The sequence below is a fragment of the Magallana gigas genome, chromosome 9, assembly GCF_963853765.1.
Source record: "Magallana gigas chromosome 9, xbMagGiga1.1, whole genome shotgun sequence".
In the NCBI taxonomy this organism is placed as follows: domain Eukaryota; kingdom Metazoa; phylum Mollusca; class Bivalvia; order Ostreida; family Ostreidae; genus Magallana; species Magallana gigas.
The window spans coordinates 32636656-32659837 of NC_088861.1; the positions used below are offsets into that span (position 1 = coordinate 32636656).

The window sequence follows — 23182 nt, forward strand, 5'->3', positions numbered from 1 at the left end:
AACATTGTAACTGCTATATCACATTCATTTATTGTAGGGAATTGTTCCAAAGATTGTTTTTCTTCATCGTTAAGAATATTTACACAGTGTACTTTATCGAGATAGGTCTTGATATTATTTTCATGAATGCCTATAGATTGATAGAGTTCTGTATAGAAATTACATAGTTTCCCTAAAATGTCATTACTATTAGTTATGAATTCTTGTCCTTTTTTTATGGATTTGATATTGTTGCTATTCTGATGTGTTGCCTCTAGCTTTAGAAAATAAGAAGAGTTAATCTCTCCTTCATCGATCCACTTTGCGCGTGAACGTATTTGAGCACCTTTTGCTTTCTTATCGATAAGATCTTTTAGTTCCTTTTCTAATTGCCGTTTTTTGTTTATATCTATTGAATTTGTGTTTGATCCATCTATTTCACTCAGTTTATTTTCAATTTCCTTAATCTTAATTTTGCAGGATTTATTTATCATTTTACTTTGATTTATTGAATATTCTTTAATTTTGCTTTTTAGAGTATCCCAGTCTGCGTGAGCATTGTTACTAAATTTGTTTTAAAAGGGAGGTGTTCAATTTCCAATACCCGGGTCCTCTTTGGTTAGAATTGATATCAAAAGTTACTTTAATACATTTATGATCAGACATTCTAGTTCCCCCAGAGTGCGTACCAGGTATCTCCCGGAGTACAATGTTTTTTACTTGATATGCATAGGAATCTGAGACGAGAGCATAGTCGATGCGGCTTTTGGGTATGTTTTCCCCATTACACCAGGTGTATCCTATATCCCCTGGTCTCAGGTTTGACCATGTATCAATTAAACTGTTACCTGTAAGTACTTTTTTAAATGCCTTTATATTTTGATCATCATTAATATTTTCTAGGTTGCAATTAAAATCCCCTGATATAAAGATATTTTTCACTATTTATAGAGAATTTTCGAATCCATGAATTTATTTTTTCAAAAAATTTTTTTCGATCATTTTGATCATTTTGGGGCGTAAACATTTATTATTGAAAAAGTTTTGTCATCAAAAATATAGTTCAAAGAAAGTATCCTTCCATCATTTGATTTGTGAGTATCAAGAATTTCTATTTCCATATTTTTCTTAAACAAAATCGAAGTGCCTCTGCTAAATGGCGAATCAGAAAAATTGTGTATCGAGTTTCCAAACCACCTTGTATTATACTTAAATTCATGTTTATCGATAAAATGCGTTTCCTGTAATAATATTATATCAGCATCAATGTCATTTAACCATGTGTATAATTTTGTTCTTTTTTCTCAGGAGTTAAGCCCTCTACAATTAAGTGACAAAATATTTAAGAACTCCATTGATTACATGTCTGCATTTCTGACATTTAACATACAATATAATTACATAATAATGCAATATTATAATTAGGATCTGTTCTTCTGGTTTCTTACCGACTGTTTCCGCTGCGGTGCATTCGGACGTCGTGATCGGCCAATGTCGGTAAGTATTTGGCCCATAATGTTTTTGCCTGGCCACGCCTTCATCGCGGTGTACATTGTGCCTTTTTTGTCGAGCCTGGATCCCCAGTAGTCGTCAAAAGCGGCTTCTACGAGTAAAGTGGATGACCCAGTTGCAGAGATCTTGTCTCTGAATTCAATTACTTGATCGAATTTGGCCTCTAACACCTTGCGCATAATGTCTTCGCGTTGTTGTATCCAGTGATCCGGAACGGTGACTTGGGCGCCTATGCGTTTAGCTTCGAGTTCGGTGGCGGCGTTACGGACAGACGACGCCCTTATGAGATCCCCAAAATGCAAACTTAATAGGTATCGACACTAAAAAATCTGCAATGCCTTAGTAAATTCAATACATTTGGTATTTAGTTAAGGATATTGCCTGGTACTAATGTTAGCTCTAGAAAATCAGCAACCTATCAGTTGTCTAATTAATCGGGGATCACACTAAGTATTATGCAAATTGGCATTTACTCTATTGTTTCACATAGAATAATACATGTTTTTAGAAATATCTTAATATAATAATCGATGCATTGTTTTATCACTACTGAATTCAAAATCCACTGATATTCCCAAAAATTGACTGACATTGTCTGACATCTACTGTATAACCACTGTACCCTACTGTAAATCCACTGTACACCCACTGTACAGAGCTACTGTACCACACTGTATCCCACTGTACCCCACTGTACAGAGCCACTGTACTCCACTGGACAGCACAGTACCTACCCACTGACCAGCACTGTACCTCACTGTACCCCACTGTACGGGGCACTGACCAGCACTGTACCCCACTGTACACCACTGTACAGGGTACTGACAAATACTGTACACCACTGTAACCCACTGTACCTAGTATGTTTTTATTATGTTTAAACAATGAATTGAATATTTACTTTATTTGAGACCAAAATCTGGATTTGTTTTGATCCTTTCCTATTGCTTACAAAAGAGAAAATGGGCTTCTATTTCTTTAAGTTCATATATAATTACATGCGCGGTCAGAATTCTTTCCCGGGAAAGGGCAGGGATTCTTGTTTTCCGGGGGAGCTTAGACAAATTTTGGATAGTTGTACTATGTAAGTTTAAAAAACTCTGACCCCCCCCCCCCCCCCAATCCTTCGATCCACGCATGTATTTATCTAAAAACTCGGAATCCAATTATCATACAAAATATAGCAACTTATTCAATAAAAAGGTGAAAATATTTTTATATATTTCAAAATCAATGTTTTAGTAACTAAATATCTAGTTGTCATGATTTGTTTTACAATGAATTTCATTTAATCAATATTGTCAAATAAATATTAGTATAAATGTTACATTAAAGTTTTAAAATTAAGAGAATTACAATTTATAGATAGTTTTAAATTATCTGAATTTTAAAACTTTAATGTAACATATATGTGGAGGAGGGACAACTTTTTTAACGATAAAAAAAATTCCACCATATTGCTCAACATACTGACTTTTTTTCAAAAGAGAGAAGATAACTGGTCTGGACTTTAAAATGTCTTTGAAGTTTTACTTCACAGGAAGATCAGCGAGTCAGTATCTGTGTATAGTATACATACTTTCAGTAGATCAAAAGGTGTGAATGTCCCAATATTCAACCTTGTAAATTGTCCGTCTGACACCTTGTTCAAGAAATTATGTAATTCCCTTATAAGGGTATTTGTGGTCTTTTGATTATTAAATCCATTTGAAATATATATTTTTAAAAACATAACATGTATGAATAAACGAAATACTCCTTATTTTAATCATTTTAGATGCGTTTTTTTATTATTTAAATCAAGTCGAATATTAAACATGTTAAACATTTATAAATCCCCCCCCCCCACCAGTCGCTGATATCAAAATAAGTATTGTGTTAAATTAAAAATGAAATATGGTGATAACGAACAGTGTTCAAATAATATTTCACCCTATTACGGTACTTTTAAATATATACTATTGAAATTAAACACTGTTCATTATCAACACATGTAATACATCTGCATGTATCTTCTCTTGCACAGCTAAGAATGTTGCCATAATATACATGTAGTAATAGTTTTTAATAAGAACAAATATACCCCCTCCTTCCCTCCTCTCTCTCTCTCTCTCTCTCATGTTGTAACTCTTCTCCTCCAAAGTCAGGAAGGCATACATAAGCCCCCGACCCCCCCCCCCCCCGCAATATTTTTGCTGCATCACAATTTAATTTTAGCACCTCTTCAATTATAAGCGACACCTTCATTAATTGTCAAACATGTTTATTTTCTCTTTCCGTAATAAGTGAATTGTGTAAGGGTCGGATAAATGAGAAAAATAGTTTTATTATTCATTAATTGAAAATACGCAATTTATTTTTGAATCATGTTTAATGTATATGACTTAATAAATTTCACGACGATGAATGAGCATGCAGCCCAAAACATGCATACACACTTTTCTTTTTTAAAACAAACTTATGAGCTATTAAAGCTGTATTTACTGATTATACACTCCATTGGAACTTGTTGCACGTAAAGGTCACTACATGGAAAACGAACTCCATTAGTTGTCATCGTATAATGGCTGCCTTTACATTCAAGTGAATATTTTTACTGATCGTATGGTTTTCTCATACAATTATATTTGTTAAAATTAACGTCTTATACAATGTCAAGTGGGTGTCAAGTGCTAAACACAATGAACTGACTTAAATCTTCAAAGCAGAATTAGTTTACTGAATTTTTTTAATTGTGCTTTACACACGTGCTCGGACGACATTTGCGTATGAAATCGCTTCGTATGGTCATTAAAACAAAAAGATATTCAAACTATGACGAATTCTGACTAATTATTTATATCTTGCGTAATATTTGCTTCCTGTGTATAGTCATTAGCAGCGTTCACGATCGCGGGTAGACTTCCAGCCCCGGAGGCTTTCACACCTCTAGAAATTAAGCCCTGCTCTCACCTGAGATTTACCACCCGGTAAAAAAAAGTTCGGCCTTTAAAACGATCTTTCGTTTTTTCTTCTGTTTTTTCTTCATTTACTGAACCCAGTATATTGTATCATAGCAAACATTTCAAATCTCTCTCTCTCTCTCTCTCTCCTCTCTCTCTCTCTCTCTCCATGCTAACTTACGAATATTTTAGTATTTAAATAAAGTACTACCGGTAACATGTAGTAATGTTGACAGCGGCTAAATCTACATATTGGCATTAAAAAAATTAAAGTATACATGTATTTATCTTTAGTTTCGGGATAATGTCCATGGATTCAAATGATTTGAAGTTCGTTATTCAATGATTGTCTTGAATTTTTTTTATATCGACAGTGTACTGTCTCCTTCTTTGTGTATGTCTACAGAAAAAAATCTTTTGTCTGTCTGGGAACAACGAAAAACCCGGAACTAACAGAAAGGCTCAGACTATACACACGGCCGGGTGACTGTGTCAAGGTGTGAAAACTGACCACATGTGTATATGTGTTGGGGCCTAGGAATAAAGAGAGGTAAACGTCGGGAAAATACACTGTTAAAACAAAAAAATCTAAATTTTCACTTTTGATTAAAAAAAATCATTATGGTTGCCGGGTGCATTGGGATCATAATCATTTAAAATCTGTCTTAAAAGATTATTATAATTTACTTACATGTAGGACTAGTTTCATGTAATGTTTGCACAAAAGTGGGATTTATTATATCTATTTAATAGTGATTACACATCGAGGTCAAAATTTAAAAAACATGCATTAATTTTTATAACCGATTGCTTAACATGAATCGTTTCGACATAACACAGTACTGCAAGGGGTATCAAGTGGATTCGGGAAGAAAAAGGGGGGGGGGGGGGGGTGATTACATTTCATTTTTCGACTTAAAGTTTGCAGATATTTTTCTAAAACCACGGAGTTGGTTGGCAAAAATAAACGTAAGACATAAAGAAAAATAATCGATTTATAAAAGAAGCAGATTAATAGATTTCTTATTATTTTAATCGATTTCTGATAAATGGATCTCTCTCTCTCTCTCTTTCTCTCTCTCTCTCTCTCTCATGAATTTTCTAGTGCTAAAACTTGAGGCCCCGAGTCAGAAAGGTAAAAGCACGTTAAAATCCCCTTACGGCATCACAGCCTCCAATTCCAACATAGATTTTATTGTGAACTACGCTTGCAAATGACACCAATACAATATTGTCAGAAAGTGATATACCTGTAATCTCTCTCTCTCTCTCTCTCTCTCTCTCTCTCTCTCTCTTTCATTATACAAAAAAGTGTGTAGCGTAGGGCATTTTATCTTATTTCTTAAACATTTAAAAGTAAATCATATATTAAGAAAACTGTACAGCTACGCATATTACAACATGTTACAACCTTCCTTGATTTAAATCCTTCCTTTTATTTCTTGCTGAAATTAATGATACAGTTGATTACCGCTTAATATGTCACTGATTATGTTTAAAATTTATAATGTATTCTGCAGTAGGTGTTATTATGTAAAATTAAAACCCAACATTTGCAATGTATATTTAAATATTTTAATCAAAAGAAATCAATTAACAAATGAGCTAGAAACTCGCACGCTACCTTCAAAATGTACCTGTGTAGTCAAGCGGGCAGTCATGATATTTGGACATGTGTAAAAAAAAAAAACAACAAGCATGGATATATTTTGTGGATTCTGTGTTTCATTGACTGTTTCTAGTGGCTAAAACACAGCTTATGAGACACAGAGAATTAACAACCCAATCATTTAAATGGGGGCTTGTCATATATCATCAATAAGAAATGATTATGTAACCTTGCTGGTGGGGGGGGGGGGGGGGGGGGGGGGGGTTATTTTCGAATGACTGGCAGAATGAACATAATGACATGTACTTTTTTAATAATTAGATTCAACATGTAAAATTCAATACTTTCACCTTATAGCTAGGGAAATTATCATAATTTTATGATCGTAACATTCAATAACAATAGACATTTATTTATAAAGAAAATACCTGTTACTTCTTCTGTCAAGTTATCTGTATACATAATGATAATGCTACATGTATATACAGCATAATAAAAATAAAATTCGAAGAAAAAAAATATATTGAAGATTTAAAAGTCTGATTTTTTTCTTAAATTAATAGTACAGTGCCGTACAGTGGGGTACAGTGATGGTCAGTGCCCGGTACAGTGGCGTACAGTGGGGTACAGTGCTGGTCAGTGCCCTGTACAGTGGCGTACAGTGGGGTACAGTGGAAGTCAGTAGGACTGTACAGTGGTGTACAGTGGGATACAGTGCTGTTCAGTAGAAATGTACAGTGGGGTACAGTGGAAGTCAGTGAAATGTACAGTGAGGTACAGTCAATGTACAGTGGATGTCAGACAATGTCAGTCAATTTTTGGGAATATCAGTGGATTTTGAATTCAGTAGTGTATGCTTAAATAATGCACAAGATTGAAAGTACCTCTGGTTAAATGTTGGCATCCTGAAGTAATATCACACAAGTCTTTCATACAGATACATGTTTGTTGACATTGGTTTCCAAACTGAGGATAAGGACATGGTATTGAGCAGTTGACTCCATTGTAACCTGGCATACATGCTAGAAAGTAAAAGGCAAAAATAAATGTCTTTAGTTTGGTTATATATAAGATAACCCGACGCCTCTCATGTTTTAATCGTTTTCAAAACAAACTGATTAAATTCTAAAGAAATTATATGATGACATATTCAAGCTAGTGACAAGATACATGTCATGAAAACGTGATTCTATCAAAATTTGTTACATTAATATACATCAACTGTGATACCTAAACTAACAAAAAATCGGTAAAGTCCAAATTTGGTTCAACAAACATATTTATCGTTTTCTAGTTAAACACAAAATTAGAAGGCGTTAACCTACGTTCGCATAACTGAGTCCGGCTATTCCAAAATGAATCTGGACAGCAACCTTGGTAATAGCTGCAATTAAAAAAAGGTTTTGTGTGGAAATGTATTATTGACCAAGGAATGCTTAGAAAAAAGTTAGCCCACGCCTCTGAAAATGAAAAAAATATCATACAAATATTTAAACCTAATTTATATAGTCATTACAATAAGATAATACCTACCCGTTACAAACTGGTTGTGAAGGTTTAGCTGTACAGCAAGTGTATGTTGCAACCAGCATTGTGAATACTGAAAACTTTCCGTACGTCATTGATTGTCGTTTATAAATCACCTGCTATCCTTATAGATCTCTAACAAAATATTGACAAGCAACATGTGGCTTTGAGTTTACATGTTGTTTCTATATAAATGAGAACAACTTCCTTTTTCCTTTCACTCTAGATTGAATAAATTATGATGAACTTTAGCAGGAAATAATTTATTTGATATATTTGAGATTGATTTGTGATAGCTTTCAATGCAATGAGAACAAAAATTTAATTTTAAAGAGTAAGTCCGAATCAAAAGAAACCAACCTAATCACAAGGGTGAAGAAAAATGTCGATAGTATTTTTAGGTGACTTTGAAAATTTTGAAGTGGTCAATTGTGTGAAATTTGACGATATGTACGTTATGACGATATGTATTGCAACATTGTGGCATGTATTTGCATAAATAATCCTTTTTTTGTAAATAAATGTAATACTTGACAGCCCTCTACAGATTAGGTCTGGTAGTGTACAAACAGTAAACAATGTACGTAAAACGCACATGGATACATCAAATTGGGATTGTTCTTCCAGGACATAAAGGACAAATGTCCTTTTTGGCCCCGGTAAAAGGGGAAAAAAAGATTAAAATTTAGTGTATATAAAACTCAAAGCTTCACAACATAGTAGGGGTCAGCCGACATTCGTGATTTTACATAATTAATCGAGGGCGGGCATTCATTTCAAAGCCTTTGTTTTCTGTCAGCCTAACCGTGTACAGACTTGTGAAAAGGGCAAAAGACGCATTATACATATAGAAAACTCCTGTAAAAATAAGAAGTTTGTACAACTTCAGACTGGAACCTAAAATTGAAAAAAAAATGTTTGAAAAGTTCAAGGCTTTTTCTAATGCAAGTGAAAGTTTATGAAATAAATTATTTCAAATAGTCACGTGGATTGTATCTGGAAAGTTTTGTCACATGCGCTAACTATGAAACACTGACACGTTTTAAATCGTTTTCCATCGACTTTTTATGGTCATGAATGTGTGTTTGATAACTATGGTACATGTAATATGCAACTTCAAAGGTGTATTCCTTTTTTTCCAGACGTAAATATTAATGCAGAGTATAATTCAAAAAACCTGCTAATCTATCCACCAACAGAATAATGTTGATTTACACGTCTTCCTTCCCGGATTTATATAGACACAATCCAAGTAGGTTGTGTAATATTTTTCCAGATTTAGATTATCTATAGGCATTTAAAAATCCTAAGTTGTTTAAACTTTATGCTAAATTTGGTTAATTTAAGCGTGCATATAAATCAGAAGTATCCAACGGGGCTTAAATGTTACGGGGAAGAAGCAATCTGTTGAAGTTTTCTACATAAAGCAGCACTAAAAAGAGCCCATTCTCCATAGTTTAAGTGCACTTTTATTTAAAGGAAAAATATGTTGATGAATTATGCCCCCCCCCCCCCCAAAAAAAAAAAGACAAACACCGTTTTTCTTACAGTCGGTCAAAATGCTGTGCATCAATGAAAAAAGAAATTTATGCACAGTGGATTGTTCCGTCGGAAGATTCACCAGTGGTTATTAATTAAGCCAGCCGTACATGACCAGAAAGAAAAGTAAATAAGCATTCAGTTACTGTATTAGATTTTTGAGCATTCAATAAATCAAATCCAATAATTTTATTTAACGTTGTTATTCTTGAACGAACTAAAGTTTGTAAGAAGGTTATGATAACGAACGCTTAAATAGAATATATTCATTAAAACTGAGCACTACTCATAAATAAGTTTGTTTTTTTTTGTGTTTTTTTTTTTTATTTCATTATACCCAACTACAAACCTTATTCTCGTCAGGTGTGGATGACTAGTATTATCCCTTTCGCCTTAAAAATAGTGTGCATTTTATTTTGTTTTCTGAACATTTTTGATTGTAAATATCGCATTAATTTTACTTATTTGTTGCATAGCTTCAAACAAGTGCGTTTAAATATGATGATTTCATCGCGACCAAGTAGGACAATGTAAGGTATAGGTTCACACATGTGATACCTCGACTATGGAGGGTAATCGTGTTCAAAAATCCAGACATGTAAACTTGTCCAAATATGTAATCGTGTTGGTGTGTGAGTGTGAGTATGGATATGTGTATTTCTGATCGTGTAACATATACAACTCAAGGATAAACACTTTAGAGTTGACCCCGCAGGCCTTTAATCTAATTTTTCCTACAGATGCTAATTGCAAATGAAAATGCTGTTTGTTATTTACATGTAACCTGCCACTAAAATACACACTTTCCATCTGCAGTCTCTGCATTTGTATTTCCGTTTTCTGAAATATCACGGCTGACATGTTGCAAATCAACAAATGTAAGGTCTACCAGTTTGTCGAATTTTGACATGACCATATATGGAAACAGTGACGTCACCGATAGGAAAGGGCTAGCTGCAGTTTAGGCATGCTGTAATCGCCGGAAAAGGGACGGAATACTAGTAAATATAAAAAAAAAATAAGGTAGGCCTATAATCATATTATATCTGGGTAACAACTTTTCTTAGAAAGTATTATTTTTCGGAAAGTTATCGATAAGAAAAACAAAGAATTTAAAGACATTGGTTATGAGATTTTGATTAATATGAGACATAAGAACCGACACCCCGTTTAAAAATAAATAAATAAAATTTCCAAAGATAAGATTAATTTTCGTGAAATAATTATTTTAAAAAAATGTTTCATTTTGCATTGTCGGCAATATATAGGGAAAAGGCCTATCATGCAGGTAAAAATTAGCATTTTTTAAAATGTCAAACAATCATGTCGGGATATGAGCATGACGTCCTCTATGTCGGTGCAATACAGATTCATTTTGTGAATTTGGTTGATAAAAAATCTCCAGAGAGCTATTATAATACAGCTTTACAGCCACTTGTGAACATGTACTGTTTACCATAAAGCAACTACTTAATTTTGTAAAATTATCGTCAATACAGTATAAACATGTATCTTAAAATATTTTATGATTAAACTCTACCAGTTCATATACGATCAAATTTATCTGACCCACCCCATTCCTTACTTTAAGACGAATTGCAAAACCTTTTAATGTTTAACAAAACTTGGTGCTTTAATTAATGATTATAAAACTTCTTTTTATTTATAACAGTTTTAGATTGTTTTATCATTTATCTTTCACAACAAAATCATTTTGATATTTAAAAACAAAGTATAAATGCATGTTAAGTTACATTCATTTTTCTGCAAAAAATTACCAAAAATACCAAATCTTTTCAGGTCATTACTCTAACCAATACAGAAAAAAATAAAAAAAATAACATGAGAAAAGCTGTCAATATGACAGCTAACCGGGTTTTCTTTTGTGTGAACAGTATGTCAATCCTGAATTGATAAATACTACCTATCCAAAAGCATGGGGTACTCTATGCAATGTTTTTGCCAAAAAATGACTAGCTTCAACAGCTGATATTTTTGGATAAATTCTCAGAAATCAAAATCCTAGAACATTGCATACCTCTGATATATGTATAATTGATATGCAAAAGAACGATTTCCTATCTCGAAAACTGTAGAAGGAGTTATCGGTACAATAAGGGTACCTTTTTGGCAGCCACTCGCCCACCCGCCAATTCCACTATTTCAATAATCGAAAAAACCGGTTGAAAAAAATTCTCTCTAAACATTCTTAGAATTCAGAAGCAATGGAGCTACATGGGACCTCACGGCGGTCTCCGAACCTCACGCCGCTCAAAATATTTTTACCACATTAGGAAATTTCTTGATCCGTCTCATTTCTAGAAAAGAGTACGCATTAACTAAATCACATGTTAAATTATTTAAGAGAAATAAGATATAAGGCATTTCTTTTTAACACTTATCGTAAAATACCATGATAATTATTTTACAGAAATTAGCGCATTTGTCACATCTGTGGTGATTCTTATATGCATGACCCTCTTTCTGTTTGGTCCAGATTCATTCATACTTGAAATGTTTTTTCTAAAAATAATACCAGCATTTTCGGTAGAAAAAGTGTTGTTCATTTACAGCTTATTGCAACAGCTAAGCTGAATATTATGGGTTTTTTTTATCCATTCCGGCGATTACGGCATGCCGTTTCCCCGCAGCAAGGCAGTTGCCATATAAGTTCATGTCAAATTCGACAAACTTGTAGTCTTTACATTTGTCAATTTGTATTGTGTCAGATGATCTATTGACGAGTCTGAAGATATAATTGCAGAAACTAAGGATTGAAAATGTGAACAGTTGAAGGTTTATTTAACTGATGAAAGCAATAAAGCTGCAGATAGTGCATCATGCAAAGAAACTGAGTCAAATCTTACACGCGTTTTTGCCCGAGCTTTATAGGTTACACGATCAGAATTACACATATTCATAATCAGTCTCACACACCAACACGATTACATACTTATTCGGATTTACAAGTTTAAATGTCTGGATTTTTAAACACGTTTACCCTCCAAACTCTAGAACAAAATACTTTGAACTGTTAAGGGGTTATACTGCTTAAAATATATGGATTGCGGCAAAGAAGAGAAATATCAGTGGTGGACATTTCTTTTTAAGTGTGTGTTCAGCTTTAATTATAAAAAAGATAAAATTTGTAATAAAATATAATGATAATATCATTTTCAATTTAATGTTGCATAAATCATTGACATTAGCCATCTGTTTAGATTAATCACAGGGACTTATGTAAATAATTTTTATTTTTAGAAAGTGGAAACCTCGTTAACAAAGAAGTTTTTTTTCCAGTGAGGCACAAACTATTTTAACAGTGTTTTTTATTCTACAATAATCGATGTGATTTAATTTAATGTTGTTATCAATCATTGTTAAAAGTAAAGTGAAAATGAAATACAAAACAAATAAAACTACTTTTTTTCTGAAATTACAAAAGAAGAGTTGATAATGTACTACAAAATGTAGGTCTTACTAATGATCGAGTAAAACTGTTTCACCGGTTTCACTTAATGCCAGGTCAGCGGTTACCACATCAGCTATAACATCCTCTAAAAAACAAATTAATATTGGTTAACCTACGTACGTTGTTTTTCGACTTTCCCCTTCCTAGCTATAGCACTTTCATTTACCCAGACTTCATAGAGCACGTAACGGAAACTCATATACAATGCCAATGCTCCCAAAGAGTAAACAACAAAAATATATAACACGATCAGTATCCACAATTCAATAATTCAGTAGAAGTATGTTTTTACTATCATATCACATATTGTACATTGCAGTTATAATGAAGATCAATAGATCTTAAGCAATTGTTTATTCATGGAATATAAACCTATATCAAACTTTAATAACCTCTTGTCCAGGGACAAAAATCTAAACAATACTGTTAATTCCTTATATTATGCGAGTATTCCTTGATCCCGCTGGTTTGTATCAAATCGCGAGAATATTAAATCGGGAACGTGGAACTATTCTCCTTATTTCTTATAGTTTTGAACTCTCACATAATAATGGCGAGATTTTAAAATCAGCGAAGAGTGCTTCTCGCGAATTTACGCGGATATTAATTTCTCGCGTTTAATTAGGAATCTACAGTATTAAAGAATTGCATGTGTAACAATATATCAAAATGCTTGCATATAAGTAAAACCATCAATTAAAACATTTGAGTTTTTTTGTGAATACACGTGTAAGTTAAGGAGGCATATGGCCAATTTAGCGTCTGTAAAAAATAAAATCGTAAGATTTAATAACTGTTTTGAATAAGAATTAAAAACTTACTATTTTTCGTTTAAATAAAACAACCAACATATCAAGTAAATTTACACCATCTCCGTAAAACCTTATGTTCCCCTCGAATCTATAGTTATTCGTATTGTTCCCAAAAAATCTTTCATAGGTGTTAAGTTTTGCACGGAAAACGGTATGTTATATCAAAACAATTCAGGTTTCTAGAAGCATTTATCAATTTAAGCATTGATTAGACTATCCATTCCTGTTAGTATTGTTTTAGTCGAATTTTTCACATCGTAAACAACGGCAGTGGAAAGCCTGGCAAAAACAAAGTATCAAAAATACTTTTTTTATCTTGTTTAATTGGATTGTCAACTGTGGCAAAAAACTCAAACTACAAAGATATGTATAATTAATTGTTGGGATAAGAAGAATTAGAGCATGTAAACATACACCTGAGAGAAAAGTAAAAAAGTGTTAATTCCCCTTTTGCATACATAAAATGGATAAAAATTGAAAATTTAGGATGAAAAATTACAATAACAAACTGTCAACCATCTCAAAAATCCATAACACAAAATACGAATTCAAGCAGAGCAACACAGACCCCTAAAAAATAGAGGTAGGATCAGGTGCCTAGGAGGATAAAGAATGCCCTGCTGACCCGCAGTGCCCTCCTTTTCAAAAATAGGTATGTCATGATCGAGGTCAATATCTTAATCGAGAAAATTTCATAATCGGGTAAAAACGAAACAGAAGTTTTTCTGTGATGGTCAAAATACAAACCTTGAGAAAACACGGACCTCAATAACAGTGCCTAGGAGGAATAAGCATCCCCTGCAAAAAGGTCGCATACGCCCTGTGCTCATTGTCAAGATCATGAAAAACGAAAGAAACCAAAGTTTGTCTGGTGTATAAATAATTGGTCTAACAAGTATGAAAAACGTCAGCCAACATGTATCCATAGAACTTGCGTAAAGATGATTTTAATCGAGGTTCTTTATATTCTTGTTTTATAAAACTTATTTTTACGTAGCTTGCATCGTTTAAAAGATTGTTCGCAGGTAGAACCTGCTCTTGCATAACAAATAACTTCAAAAGTAGGTTAAGATGGTATATTGCTACATAAGTAAGGGAAGTTGACGATGGAAAAATTAAAAGCATCACGTTTATTATGTGGTTTTAACGTCTTTTTCTAGTAAAACATCCAAATATGAAACAGATGTTTGGTAATCTGTGGTATCTTTTTTTCAAGCTCACTTGGATATATTGAGTTAACATAAAAGTGTGAGTGACAGTTGTTAATGGACAACACATCGTTAATATATCTATATGTGAAGTTGAAAGCCACAGCAAGATACACTTAGACAAGGATAGAATTATGCTATGCTGCAAAATATATTGAACCTAACAATAATTCTAATAAGTTTCAGGATAATGTATTCATATAAATATATAAAACAATCTTGCAGGAAAAAAAATATATATGAATTATATGCCGCATTACAACTCATTATATGAATCTATAATACTATTTGTACAAGTGTATCACACAAACATATTTAATTTGATTGCCATAACACAAACCATTGACATTTTCCCACGAATTTGTATTGTGGCAGAAGTATATAAATACAAGCATCATATTTCCTTATTAAAATTTTATTTAGAATATATATAAATGAAAAATGTGACTGACATCCTTTGCAGCTTATGTGAGATGATTCTTTGTTATATTTTTAACAGGAAATTTCCAAATACGAAAAAAGTATCTGTCATTTGTTGTTTTATATAAACGAATGGCACACTGTATGTAGAAACATAAGCTGATACATATGAATCATCATAAAATATATAACAAGCTGTTGTATTTGTTGTATTCTTGCATAGGTTTACAAATGAAAGATAAATATCCTCTAATCGTCTTCACATCATATGCTTGACATTGGCATTTTTTAAAGGAAATATTTATAAACATGATAAAACACTGATTATAGAAACCGCATGATATGTTTTATTTAGCTTTTAAAATTGTATAATAGTCTTCTTTTTTTAGGGGGGGGGGGGTGGGCTCAGACTTATTATCACAACTGCCACCTTTTTTTTTGACTTATAGCACAGCGTGTCTGTAAAAAAATATTTCATGTACATTTAACACAATAAATGAGCCTGATGTAAGTAAAGATTATAACAAATAAGTTTAATTTCTATGAAAATGGATATATACAACTCCATAAATGTTGAATAATTGTCGAATTAACTTTAGTTGATTCTTAAGTAAAAACCCTATTAAAAAGAGATTTGGACACTTTGATCCTTCCAAACCTCTTTAATTGCGTTAAGGTTACTGTTTTTCTTAATTTGTTATGATCTATCTTTGAAATTATTATTTTTCATTTCGATCTAAAATTGGTTTATTACAATACCATTGGTTTTACTTGACATATGCTTTTGTCTATAGTTCTTCCTCTTTAATCCAATTCTAAATCATATATGAAGAGCAGTACCAGTGAGTAACAGAAACATAATCCTTATGTTTAGAATTGAAGTTTTTCTCTTCCTGTTTCTAATGTCCTGTGAAAAAACACTTTTACGTGTTATAAATAACGTTAACGGAAAAAAATATTATATTTATACATTTTTTGTATCTGTGAAAAATAAAATAAAATACATGGAGTACAGTGAATTAATGTTTACAATGCAGCGCTGATCCCTTTAATCAGAACAATTCATCAATATTCATTAAGAAGTTTTAACCTAATATTAATTGATAAAAATTTAATTATACTGAGTGTGTTTATAAGCATGATAGATCTTCAAAAATATTTTCTCCTTTTAAGTGACATTGTACCTAACAAAACAACTTTCACAAATGTAGATATTGCTTTTGCTTTGAACCCCCCCCCCCCCCCCAACCAACACACACTTCAGAATGACTTACTTTGTTTTATTTATCATACAACATAATTCGTATTTTATTGCAACCTAAAGAATTGCTATCTTTGATAATATAGTTTTAAGTTTATTGAGTGCAATTTTGAAGAGAGTGTATTGTAAAGCGTTTTTCGGTCAAAATTAGTTCGAAAATATATTAAAATATTACAGTGAATCAATGTTGACAGGGTAAATCAAATTATATCATAAATTGAACATTTGTTAGATATGTGATAATACAAAGCGAAATGACGGTTTGTTGTTTTGTTTTGTAATTGAAATTGCATAATAATATCCATGTAATATATATGAATTTCTAAATTCTTGATTAAAGCGTTAGTTTGCATGAATCTATATAATTAGAAATACTTGTGTACATTTAGAAACCTGCTCTGGGAATGCAAACTATAACGTATAATCAAATTAATTTCGCACATTGTTAGGATTTGCCCCCGACGTTGAGGCGGGTATGGTTGTATTACTTCTTTGACATTCGTTTAAAATAAAGGTGGGAAAATTAAAATGTTTTGGCACATCACAAATAGCCCTATGTACATTTTCAATGATTTTTATGAGGTTTGTTTTGTTTACAATCGATGCATAACATGCGAGTTGAATAAACTAAATCCTTTTGGGGGCGAAGCCTGATGAGTCCCTCTTTTTTTTGCCCATAAAGAAATTATTTTCATTTACTTTGAATATTTCTAACTTCCAAAGAAGATCGATACTTTTGGTGTAAAAAGGTGGACGTCTATGATTTTTTAAGATAACTAGTTTCTATATAAAATTATTTGATTTTGCAAAAACCAAAAAATCTGACTAAGCAACTTTAAGAATAAGTAAATAAATGCCTATTTATAAGAATATCATGCATATGTTACTCAATTCTTTACTCATTAGTAAGATACTCGTATTGAATTCCTTTTCATCTTGCATATTCATTAGTAAATATCGTTGAGTTATCGACTGAATGCGTACATAAATCGCCACAGCGATACTTTTATTATACTTTTATTTTTCATAAGTAAAGTTCGTGAAATTTAGTTAATATTGTGACAATGAGATGTGGTTTAGCTTATTATTCTTATGAGAAGCCATTGGAACACGAATATCCAATTAACTAGAATAAAAATGCTGACTATATTGGTTAAAGTAAAGTAAATGACAGTATGACCAAACAGAATTTGCTTGTAAAATTTACATTGTTATGACAAATATTTTCTTTTAAAATTCCTATAGTCAATTATTATGTAAACACTTTTACAACAGGGCATGCTTACGTATTATGCACTAACTGGTTACCTTTCTAGGTCAAGTGTTGTCACTTATGAATTTGTTATGAATAAAATGATGATTTCACTTTGAATACTCTTTCCTTGAAATAATTTGTAGACAAGCAAACAATTTGTAAACGGCACGATTCCACATGTGTGGAAACTTTATAGAATATTGAAGTTTCTGAAAGCTGTGTTTTGCTTATTCTACAGATAAACTTTCAATCTTTTAATTTTTCCACATTAAAAAAACCTTGAATCGGACGACAGTCGTTTCCGTGTTATTTGTTAAGTAATACCAAAACCAACGTTCACTTGAATTTTTACAAATAAGGAAACGACTAAAAACCAAAGCACATCTGTTTCAACATTGCTTCCTTGACGTCGATTCTCAAAGATTTTATCCAGTTTCGGTATTAGGTAAATCGACCTCCATTTGATCAGGCACAAATGTTTAATATCGTTTAACAAATATGGAAACTTTAATAATTTGTTCAACATTACTAAAAAAAGAAATACATTGTAGATTTTTTGCTTTGATAATGTTTAAGTCGTTTTTATTGTTTTAAATGCCGATATAAGTTAAAGTTAGTTATCATTTAAGTTTTTGGTACATGTATAAATCAAAGTACTGAGAGTACTGAAAGACGGGGTCTTAAAAGTTTTAATTTGTAATTGTCCTGAATTTCCTCGAATATGCTTCCAAAATTAATGAGTTTGAATTAGTTGTTACAATCTATGTTAACTCAGCTTTTTTGCAATTGTCTGATACTTTGTCTAAATTTTACTCAATCCCGGCCTTCATAATTGTAGAAAATTGTCACAACGGTATATTATGTAAAATAAGACCCCAAGGAAAATTTTTAAAAATTACTACTAACCGGGAAAATCATACAACTATATCAAAGTAGATAATTTAAATCATTAGATTTATTCAATTTTGTGATCCAAGGGAAAATCAACAAGTTGGACGGTATTCGTGCATGTAATAAAAGTTTTATGAAAACCCCGAAAACTCTAAAACTGCTGAATTAGCAAACAAAGTGAACATTTGTATACCGATAACAAACACATGCAGGCACATGACGTTAGAAATATTTTTTTTACAATAAGATTCCAAGAACTTTGACAATAAAAAGATTTGTCATGGTCGCCATTTTGATTTTTAAGACCGACTTATCTGACACGGTTTTCTTCATTTGCGATTCATGCCAAATTAGTAGGTAAAAATGAATCCGTTTGCCACTTACTACTTTTTTGTGTAAACTCGTGCATCACCTACACGAATTACGATACAACCGTTCCTTTGATTAAAAACCATACTCCGGAAATCAGAGACATAAATAACAGAGATTGTCAACTCCGCCATTAGCGTGTAAATGTTACGGGACCGACCTTACTTTGAGAACTACAAGTGCAACAGCAATCCTGTATAAGTCATTAAATTGAACCTGTTAGTGAACATGAACCTGTAAATATTTTAAGCATGTTTTATTTATGAAATATTTACAAAAACTCTTTACAGCCTACTCCAGATATATTGAAATTCAGGGGACCATGCAAATTATTTCAATATATCAGTATTTCAATATAAGCCAAATTGACTGACGTGAAGCCGCCATTTTTTAAAGCTCAATCCCGATGTAAGCATAGAAAACCAAACCCGAACAAATTATTAGATCATCATTTATCTATTACAATTAACGGATTACATAGAACATAAGTCATTGAAAGTTTGATTAAAATTATATCCGAAAGTTTTGTAAGTTTCGTTTTGTTGCTATCTTAAACAAAACGGATCGCATTTACGTTTTAGAAAAACGTTAGAGAAAAATCACCACACTCAAACGCTTCAAATATTGCTGAACGTTGCTTGTATATCATCGTAAGTGTACACGCAATAATCTCAAAATCCTTAGCTATTTCGAATTAAGGCTTTCTTCTTTCATCAATAGCCATAACTAGTTTGTATTTAGCGTCCGGAGATAAGGTATTTCTTTTCCGTGGGGTTTCCATATTACGTCTAGCCTCAATACATCCGTATTCGTAAAAACAAAAAATTAAACAGTGAATAAATTTTACTTTTTAATAAAAGTATAAAAACACACATGAAGAGAACTTATCAATTCACACCTTTCTATATCAACCGGTCAGTCTGGCATAATTACTATCACCAACCGTGACGACAGCCGCCAGGGAGAACTTCAATATAACCGTTATAAAAACAACTAATTATCACCTTTGGGGACCGATCAGTGGCTTCAATATAAGCGATATTTCAAAATAACCGATTTCATTATATCCGTGAAATCAATGCAAAGAATATGAGAGGCAAAAACTGGGGATTTATTTCTATTTCAAAATAAGCGGAATTTTAAAATAAGCGAGTTCAATTTTAAATTACTTTTTTAAAACTTATTGACTTTTCACAAAGTAATGGTAATGCATTACTTTACTCATGTAATGGTAATGTAATGCATTACTTCAAGAAAATTTAGTAATGGTACTGGTAATATAATGCCCTAATTCATGTAGTAATGGTTATGTAATGCATTATTTTACAATGTAATTCACCCCAAGCCTGATTCCAACTAAGCCGGAAAACATGAACATTAACATTTAACTTGGTTCTTCAATCGATAAGATTGCATATATTATATGATGTATAAGTCTCCCAAAATCTATAATCTATTATAGATTTTGCTTACAATGCATTGTTTAATTATTGATTTTAATTATAGAAGGCGTTAAGTGTGGAGACAGAAAATGAACATTTTTGTGGATGTTGGGAAACATTTCTGCTCATGGGTCATCGGAGCTATACGACATCAAAAATGAAGCACTGACAGTTATCAAATATACAAATGAGATTCTTTAATTGTGAGATCATTTGCTGGGGGCATGGCTGCATAATTTGTTTTAATTTAATAGGTACGCTAGGCCACGCAGAGTGAACATCTAGAACTGGTACCTTGAGGGAAAGACTTTTGAAAAAATGAAACGGCCTTTGACGCCAGCAGACCTTATTCCTTTCGAACATGTCTGGAATGTCCTAAAGAGGCAGATATAGCAATATATAAGGTGTAAAGGATCCTGCTACATCGAGTACTTATCAACTTTTGAAGTCGAGTTTGTACTATACAATTCAATGAATCAAATGACTATACTCGGGGTGCAAGTGGAATTTGCTTTTTTATATTCAAATATTTAATCGTGCAATTGCTTAATACTTAAGGAATCATTCTTTGAATATTATGAAGTGATGATTTATATCAGGGCGTGATAAAATCTATCATACAGACATTCGGCCTATATTTGATATAATCACACCCCGACCAAATTTATCACATCATACATGTACTACTAGAAGAATGATTCCTTATTCCTCAGATAAGTCACACATTAAGCTTAAATACAACGTTGAAATTGAATAGATATACTGAAACACAGTTTTATTTTCAAACAATAACATTCTTTCTTTCGTTTTTCGGCAATGATTGCTACCTACCTTCAAAACCCGCATTAGTCATCAAAGAGAACATTTTATTGTTTATATTTGCATCTTTCTTTTAACAAATTAATTGATGGTCAAGTAAAATTCACCAAATTGCTGTCAATGTTCATCAGTACGTTAGCTAAAATTAACAGCCAAATCGTCTCCTAAGGGAGATTGAGTCTGACATCATCATGATTATTTCGTGCAGTCCGTGATTTTTCTTAGGTCGCTGTAAGTTTCGGCCAATCGATAAACAGGGTGTATACATTTCAGTCCTGTCAGTTTCTACAACTGTTCTAAAGAACTATTGATTAACTTCAAGTTTTCGTTAGAAATAGTGGGAATCGTTCTTGGTAGATGTAAATCTAAATCAATGAACACTGATTAGACCGTGCTGCGGATTCCAAGACATTTTTTGTGCAAAATGAATAATATCCTAACTTTATTTGAATATCTAAAAGCATTACATTTCATAATCAGTTACATTTAACTCCACAATGTATCCCACCACATGTAGTTCGTCTCGACAAACCATTCAAGATGCATAAGATGATAAGGTGATCCACTTGTAAATATGAGGGTCCTCGCCACTTAGATAATTCAGTTCTTAATAAATAATGCGGATACAACTTGAATTTTATGATAATTCAATAATAGGTTACACTTGCAGCGCCACTATGACCACTTGGGTTGTAGTATACATTGAAATATGTAATTACTTCAAGAAAACGTCCATTAACGTATATGTTTCATGCGTTATACATGCATTCACTTTGTGAATCAGGAATGTAGCCACCCCGCCCCCCTCCCACCCCAATCATCAATTCCTTCTCTGAACTTTGATACTCTGTTAATTCGGCTGATTATTGCGCTGAATTGTTTTGGGTATGAGAGTAGGGTATACTGAAGAATTATATATCTTAACATGCTGCTACATCGACACTGTTTATATGTGTGATTTATTTCTTTTTTTATCATTCTTTATGTATTTAAATGATGAACTGAGACCCCCTATTGTGATAAACCTTCCTGATTCACGATATTGTTTTCATTGTACTACTTAAGTAAACTAAGACACATTTTAATAATTCTTGAAGAAATGTACATTTGTATCTTGTTGTCGAAATGTAGACGTTGCGCTCAGTTGGAACTAGTTCATTTTGTAATTTTAAAGAAAATGGAAACGTAATGGGAAACTTATAAGACACCAACGGACCGCGGGAAAAAAAACATCAGAAAAATAAAGGTTTGAAAAAATGAGAGGAAAAAATGTGTTACTTTTTTAGTTATGCAAGTTGCATATAATGTAATAAAACCCGTTTTAGTGGATGAAATAGGTCTTAAAGGAAATAAAGAGGATATACGTCCAGAAGCGAAGTGCATGTACATAAAACCACGGGTTCGTGAAAGCATTACTTAGTGTTCATTAACACAATGAATTGTGGCTTCAAAAAATTCTAATCTACAGAAATAAAGCATTGAAAAAAAAACCCCAAATGATATGATTATTAATTGGACAATTCACAAACAAAAATTATCTCTCCTGTTTGACAGATATAAACTATAAATCTCCGACATGAATTTATGTATATACGTTGCTGAACAAGTGGGGTAAATGGATATACATGGGTACAATCTTATCTGATCATAAACACCATTATATATAAGTCACTGCTCGGTGATTTTGCTATTGGATATTTAAATATCTCTAGCTAGATATACGTGATACATTTAATATCATTTTTAGTAAAGCGACTAGACGGCGAGGACGTGTTAACTTATTTACGGTAGGTTATTTACCTGTTAAACTTGCCTGTATGTTTCATAGCTTCTGGACCCATATCTTTTTTCTACCTCTCTCTTTTTTCTTCAAGGTAAATGTACAATGTTTAGATTTTGTATCGTTTAAATTAACTTCGATTATTGGTAACGTTCAAATCTAATAACTCATAACTAAGGATAAAAAATGTGTTGTTACACTGATAGGCGAATCTAGTATGTTCGGTACCAAAAAATTGTGTACAAGAAAGTGAAGATATTATTTCCACTACATTGAACGTGCCTTTTTTTTTACCCTCAACAATTTGAATTCCAGACATATGCGAACAGTATACATGTTAACAGA

At 32.4% G+C, this 23182-nt stretch overlaps 1 long non-coding RNA gene across 2 annotated transcripts; it reads right to left on the reverse strand.

The window, feature by feature from the left end:
* Positions 1–6908: 6908 nt before the first annotated feature.
* LOC136271601 (uncharacterized) lies at positions 6909–14227 on the reverse strand. Of its 2 annotated transcripts, XR_010709544.1 has the most exons (5): positions 14140–14227; positions 12590–12665; positions 7576–7704; positions 7368–7426; positions 6909–7064 (listed from the first exon to the last, which is right to left on the reverse strand). It is a non-coding gene; the product is annotated as an uncharacterized lncRNA (long non-coding RNA). The 2 variants fall into 2 exon arrangements; XR_010709543.1 differs by lacking the exons at positions 12590–12665; positions 14140–14227 and having other exon boundaries at positions 7576–8210.
* Between the last annotated feature and the right edge of the window lie 8955 nt (positions 14228–23182).